This window comes from Oryctolagus cuniculus, chromosome 12 (assembly GCF_964237555.1).
Source record: "Oryctolagus cuniculus chromosome 12, mOryCun1.1, whole genome shotgun sequence".
NCBI classification, from domain to species: Eukaryota; Metazoa; Chordata; class Mammalia; order Lagomorpha; family Leporidae; genus Oryctolagus; species Oryctolagus cuniculus.
Genome location: NC_091443.1, coordinates 67,979,901 through 67,987,145, shown reverse-complemented (window position 1 = coordinate 67,987,145; position 7,245 = coordinate 67,979,901). Strand labels below are relative to the sequence as shown.

General features: G+C 40.7%; 1 long non-coding RNA gene across 2 annotated transcripts in view; it reads right to left on the bottom strand.

The window, feature by feature from the left end:
* The window catches only part of LOC103351115 (uncharacterized), a 43,467-nt gene that overhangs the window by 17,730 nt on the left and 18,492 nt on the right, over positions 1-7,245 (bottom strand). The window lies entirely within an intron of this gene.

Here is a 7,245-nt window from a genome sequence, read left to right as displayed (position 1 = left end):
AGTCAGTAACACAGTTGTAACCTGACAGCATTTCAAGTGCCTCATGTGCCACTGTACTCATGATATGTTATTCTTTTTTTAAATTGCCAATCCATACCCATCATGTCAAAACAAGAAAAGTAGATATCACATATCATATTTCTGAGGCACAGTGGAATATGAATTATTTTTATTAAAATAGATGGCAAAACATTATCTACAATGCATATTTTACAATGTCACTATACAATGACATTGTAGCTATACTATAATAATGCTATATATGTTAACATTATTGGAGGCATTCATTACAATATTCCCATCTCAGGAAAAAAAAAAAAACATCAGAAAAAGAAAACTTTAAATGAAACAACTCATTATAGCAAAACATCTTCACAAAAATAAATGAAAATAAGTCTTCAGGGCCGCCGCTGTGGTGCTGTGGGTTAACACCCTGGCCTGCAGTGCCAGCATCCCATATGGGCACAGGTTCAAAACCTGGCTGCTCCACTTCCGATCCAGCTTTCTGCTATGGCCTGGGAAAGAAGAAGATGGCCCAAGTGCTTGGGCCCCTGCACCCGCGTGGGAGACCCAGAAGCAGCTCCTGGATCCTGGCTTTGGATCAGCGCAGCTCTGGCCGTTGCAGCCAACTGGGGAGTGAACCAGTGGATGGAAGACCTCTCTCTCTCTCTCTCTCTCTCTGCCTCTCCTCTCCCTGTGTAACTCTAATTTTCAAATAAATAATCTTTTTAAAAAAAAGTCTTCAACCAAAGTTAGTATCCTATTTGCTAATTTTTTTGCCAAGCAAGGAAAGTCATTTCCAGTACTAATGGTTAGTTAATCAAGTCATATTTGATTGTAGCAGCTGAAGAAATGTGTCCAGAAAACACAAACTCATTTAAAACTATTAGCCTTCAGGCTGAGCCTTGTTGTGCAGCAGGTTAAGCCACCACTTGGGATAGCTACATCCCATAAGCTAATGCACCTGGGAGGCAGTAGATAATAGCTCAAGTAGTTGGGTCCCTGCCTCCCACGTAGAAACCCAGATGATGTTCCTAGCTTCAGTGAGGCCCAGCTCTGGCTATGTGGGCATCTGGGGAGTGAGCTAGCAGATGGAAGATACCTCTCTCTCTGTCTCCCTCTTTGTCACTCTGCCTTTCAAATGAATAATTAAAACCTTTAAAAATAAATAAAGCTTTTAGCCTTTTGTGTATGCAGAATTTCTCTAAGAATTAGGATATTGGGAGCCATACTGATAGCCAATTAAACAACAATCCAAGTGGTTTTCCTGAACTCTTGAGGAGGCAACAGATGTCACCCATACTGCTCTGCTGTTGGTATTCCAGGAATCAACACTGTCTAAAATAACTAAAGAATTGTGTGACTCTATCAACTTGCCTTCCACATAGCAGTTCAATGGCTTAGCAATGGCAAAGTTTTACTGCAATTTTTTCACCTCAGGATTTAGATTGAAATTTTTCTGGAGAACTGCCCTCACTATTAATGATTTTGGAAATTAGTTTTTCTTGTGGACTTAATAATGATTCTTAATTCAACTTAAAATTAAGAGACAAAACAGTATTTTCAAAACTTAGTTTGATGAAATCATTTAGATGTCAAGTAATATCATTTCCTTACACATTTTCCATGCTATCAAAAATTAAAAAGCAAGATCTCCATTGTCCATTTGCAACAAATGTATTGTTTGAGCTCAAATTACATTTCCAGTAGTGTTTTTCTGACCTCAATGTGAGTACAAAGGAAATGTCCATTTAACGAGCAATTTAGGAGTTTTTATCTAACTTTGAATTGAAAGTGATTTATCTGCAAAGTAATGACATGCTAAAAATCAACCATCAAGAGAAAAATCTAATAGAATTCTATAAATGCCTTTCCAAGCAATGAATATGCTCAGTTTGAATAATATACCTATGAATGGTTATCAATATTTGTCAGTACCTGAATGCATGAAAAGACATTTAAATTATAGGAATATGTAAAACTGGGGCTGGCACTGTTGCACAGCAGGTAAAGCTGCCGCCTCACTGCCAGCATCCCATATGGGCATCAGTTCAAGACTCAGCTGCTCCACTTCCCATCCAGCTCCTTGCTAATGCACCTGGGAAGGCAGTGGAAGATGACCCAAGTTCTTGGGCCCCTGCACCTGTGTGGGAGACCCAGCGGAAGCTCCTGGCTCCTGGCTTTGGATCAGCACAGCTCCGGCCATTACAGCCATCTGGGGAGTGAACCAGCAGGTAGAAGACCTTTCTCTCTCTCTCTGCCTCTGCCTCTCTGTAACTCTGCCTTTCAAATAAATAAAGAAATCTTTAAAAAATCTTTAAAACCTTATTAAAGATCATCATTAATCCACAAGCATTAGCAATTTATTTTGATGATAGAGAACACTAATTTTGAATGCTAATTATTATCCACCAAAAGAAAAGTTCATTTTTCTCATTGGTAAAACTGTATTATCAAAAAAGTTTTTTTTTATTGTTTTTGTTGTACTTGGAATTTGGCTAAAAAATTGTATGGAAATTTGTTTTCTCGTTGTTATGTAAGCTCCCACATAATCATATTGTGATTTTAAAAATATATTTATTTTTATTTATTTGAAAGGCACAGTTAGAGAGAGAGGGAGAGGCAAAGAGAGAGACAGAGACAGAGATATCTTCTATCCACTGGTTCACTCTCCACATGGCCACAATGGCTGGGGCTAGGCCAAGCCAGAGCCAGGAGCCAGGAGCTTCTTCTATCCTATATGAGTGGAGGGGCCCAAGCATTTGGTCCATCTTTTGCTGTTCTCCCAGGTACATTAGCAGAGAGCTGGTTTGGAAATGGAGCAGCCAGGACTCAAATTGTTGCCATATGGGATGCCAGTGGTACAGGTGGTAGCTTTACCTGCTATGCCACAATACCAGCTCCAGCATTGTGATTTTCAAAACCTTTATTTATTTTCATTTTATTTGAAAGACAGAGAGACAGATGGATAGAGATCTTCTATCTGCTGGTTCACCCTCCCAAATGCCCACAACAGCCAGGTCAGGCCCAGGCTGAAGCATGGAAGCCAGAACTCAGTCCAGCTGTCCTACATGTGTAGCATGGACCCAAGTACTTGAGCCGTCACCAATGGCTTCCTAGTGTGCACATCAGTAGGAAGCTAGATCAGAAGTGGAGTAGCCAAGACTCAAACCAGGCACTCAGATATGGGAAGTGGGCATCCCAAGCAGTAACTCAGCCACTGTGCCAAATGCCCACCCCAGCGTCTTGATTTTGACTCTTGGCTCCAAAGACTAAAATATTTACTATCTGGCCCCCTACAGAAAAAGTCTCCCAACCCCTGCTCTAAAGGTCTCTAAAATCTTAGACTTCTTTTATTTATTTGTTTATTTGAAAGAGTTACAGAAAGGCAGTGAGAGAGACAGGGAGAGACAGAGAGGTGTTCCATCTGCTGGTTCACGCCCCAATTGGCCGCAATGGCCAGAGCTGCACCAATCTGAAGCCAGGAGCTTCTTCCAGGTCTCCCATGTGGGCGCAGGAGCCCAAGGACTTGGGCCATCTTCTACTGCTTTCTCAGGCCATAGCAGTGAGCTGGATTGGAAGTGGATCAGCCAGGACTCAAATTGGTGCATACACGGGATGGCGGCACAGCAGGCAGCAGCTTTACCCGCTATACCACAGCGCTGGCCCCAGGCTATTGATTTTTTGTGTTGATTTTATATCCTGTCACTTTGCCAAACTCTTCCATGAGTTCCAACAGTCTCTTAGTGGAGTCTTTTGGATGCCATATATATAGAATCATGTCATCTCCAAATAGGGATAGTTTAACTTCCTCCTTCCCAATTTATATCCCTTTGATTTCTTTTTCTTGCCTAATGGCTTTGGCTAAAACTTCGAGGACTATATTGAATAGCAATGATGTGAGTGGACATCCTTGTCTGGTACTGGATCTCAGTGGGAATGCTTCCAATTTTCCCCCATTCAAAAGCACACTGGCCATGGGTTTGTCATAAATTGCCTTGATTGTGTTGAGGAATGTCCTTCTATAGCCAATTTGCTTGAAGTTTTCATCATGAAAGGGTGTTATATTTTATCAAATGCTTTATCTGCATCTATTGAAATAATCATATGGTTTTTGTTCTTCAATTTCTTAATATGATGTATCACATTGATTGATTTTCAAATGTTGAACCATCCCTGCCTACCTGGGATAAATCCCACTTGGTCCAGGTGAATGATCTTTCTAATGTGTTGTTGAATTCGATTGGCTAGTATTTTGTTGAGGATTTTTGCATCTATGTTCATCAGGGAAATTAGTTCTCTTTCTCTGTTGTATCTTTTTCAGGTTTAGGAATTAGGTGATGCTGGCTTCATAGAAGGAGTTTGGGAGAATTCCCTCCCCTTCCATTGTTTTGAATAGCTTGAGAAGAATTAAAGTTAGTTCTTCTTTAAATGTCTGGTAGAATTCAGCAGTAAAGCCATCTGGTCCTAGGTTTTTCTTTGCTGGGAGGGTCATTATTACTGATTCAATTTCCATCTTGATTATTGGTTTGTTTAGGTTTTCTATGTTTTCATGGCTCATCTTAGGAAGGTTGTATGTGTCCAGTAATCTATCCATTTCTTCTAGGTTTCCTGATTTGTGGCATACAGCTTTTTGTAGTAATTTCTGATATTTTTTTATTTCTGTGGTGTCTGCTGTTATATTTCTTTTTTCATCTCTAACTCTATTGATTTAATTTGGATCTTCTCCCTCTTTTTTTTTTTTTTTTTTGGTTAGTTGGACCAATTGTGTGTACAATTTTATTTACTTTTCAAAAACCAGCTTTTTTGTTTTGCTGATCTTTCGTATTGCTTTTTTTGTTTCAATTTTGCTTGTTTCTCCTCTAATTTTAATTATTCCTTTTCTTCTACTAGTTTTGGGTTTGGTTTGCTGTAGTTTTTCTAGGTCCTTGAGATGCACTGATAGCTCACTTATTTGGTGTTTTTACATTTTCTTGATGTAGGCACTAATTGCTATTAGCTTCCCTCTTAACACTGCTTTTGCTGTATCCCATAAGTTTTTTATGTTGTATTGTCATCTTCATTCATTTCCAGAAGTTTTTTTTTCTTTTTTTATTTCTTCAATGACCCACTGTACCCTCAGGAGCATGTAGTTCAGTCTCCATGTGTTTACATATGTTCTAGATATTCTTGAGTTAATGATTTCACAGTTCATTCCATAGTGCTCAGAGAAGATGCATGATGGTATGATTTTGATTTTTTTGAATTTGCTGAATTTATTTCTTTAAAATAGCCAGGTGCCCCGTAATTAGCTACATAAACATTTACAATAGTCACATCTTCCTGTTGAATTGATCCCTTAATGAGTACATAGTGCCCTTCTTTGTTTCCTTTAACAGTTTCTGTGTTATAGTATATTTTGTTTGATATTAGGATGGCAACACCAGCTCTTTTTTGGTTTCTGTTGGCATGGAATCTCTTTTTCCATCCTTTTTTTTAATTTGATAGGTAGTGTCATAGACAGTGAGAGAGAGAGTCAGAGAATTGTCTTCCTTCTGTTGGTTCACTCCCCAAATGGTAGCCATGGCCGGCACTACGCCGATCTGAAGCCAGGAGCCAGGAGCCTCTTCCAGGTCTCCCATGTGGGTTCAAGGGCCCAAGCACCTGGGCCATCTTCTACTGCTTTCCCAGGCTACAGCAGAGAGCTGGATTGGAAGAGGAGCAACCGGGACTAGAACCTGGTGTCCATATGGGATGCCAGTGCCACAGGTGGAGGATTAACCAAGTGAGCCACAGCGCCAGCCTCCATCCTTTCACTTTCAGTCTGCATGTATCTTTTTTGGTGAGATGTGTTTTTGTAGGCAACAAATAGATGGGTTTTGTTTTTTAATCCATTCAGCCAGTCTGTATCCTTTAACTGGAGTTGAGGCCGTTTACACTCAAAGTGACTAGTGATAAAGTAACAACTCGTCCCTGCCATTTTTCCATAAATATTCCTATTGTTTACATTGGATTTCTTTTTAAAATTTTTTTATTTATTTGACAGATAGAGTAAGACAGTGAGAGAGAGAGAGACAGAGAGATAGAGAGAAAGGTCTTCCTTCCATTGGTTCACCCCCCAAATGGCTGCTATGGCCAGAGCTATGCCGATCTGAAGCCAGGAGCCAGGTGCTTCCTCCTGGTCTCCCATGTGTGTGTATGGCCCAAGCACTTGGGCCATCTTCCACTGCCTTCCCGGGCCACAGCAGAGAGCTGGACTGGAAGAGGAGCAACCAGGACTAGGACCCAGTGCCCACATGGGATGCCGGTGCCGCAGGCAGAGGATTAACCAAGTGAACCACGGCACCGGCCCTACATTCGACTTCTTTTATACTTCTACTGGGAGATTTTCTGCCTTCACCTTCTTTCATAGTGATGACCATGTTTCTGTGTGTAGCACATTCTTAAGCACCTTTTGTAAGGGTTGATGAGTAATGACAAATTATTTCAATTTCTGTTTGTTATGGAAGGTCTTTATTTCACCTTCATTCATAAATAAGAGCTTTGCAGGGTACAGTTCCTGGGGTAACAGTTTTTTCTCTTAAGTCTTGGAATATATCTTTCCATTCTCTCCTAGCCTGTAGGGTTTCTGGTGAGAAGTCAGCTGTGAGGCTAACTGGAGATCCTCTGAAGGTAATCTGGAATTTCTCTTTTGCACATTTTAGAACCTTTTCTTTCTGTTTAATTGTGGAGAGTTAGACTACAATGTGTCATGGTGAAGATGTTTTCTGGTCATGTCTGTTAGGAGTTCTATGTGCTTCCTGCACTTGGACATCCCTTTCTTTCTCCAAACTGGGTAAATTTCCTGTAATTATTTCACTAAAAAGGCCTTCTAGGTGCTGGCATTATGGCATACTGGGTAAAACCACCACCTGCAGTGCCAGCATCCCATATGGGCACCGGGTTGCGTCCTGGCTGCTCCACTCCAATCCAGCTCTCTGCTATGGTCTGGGGAAGCAGTAGAAGATGGCCCCGGAAGAAGCTCCTGGCTCCTGGCTTTGGACTGGTGCAGCTCTGGCCATTGATGCCAGTTGGGGAGTGAACCAGTGGATGGAAGACATCTGTCTCTCTCTGGCTCTTCTTTTCTCTCTGACTTTGACTTTCAAATAAATAAATAATTTTTTTAAAAAAGGCCTTCTAATCCATTCTTTCTTTCCATGCCTTCAGGAACTCCTAAGACCTGTATGTTAGGTCATTTGATAGTATCCCATAAATCTCCAACACTGT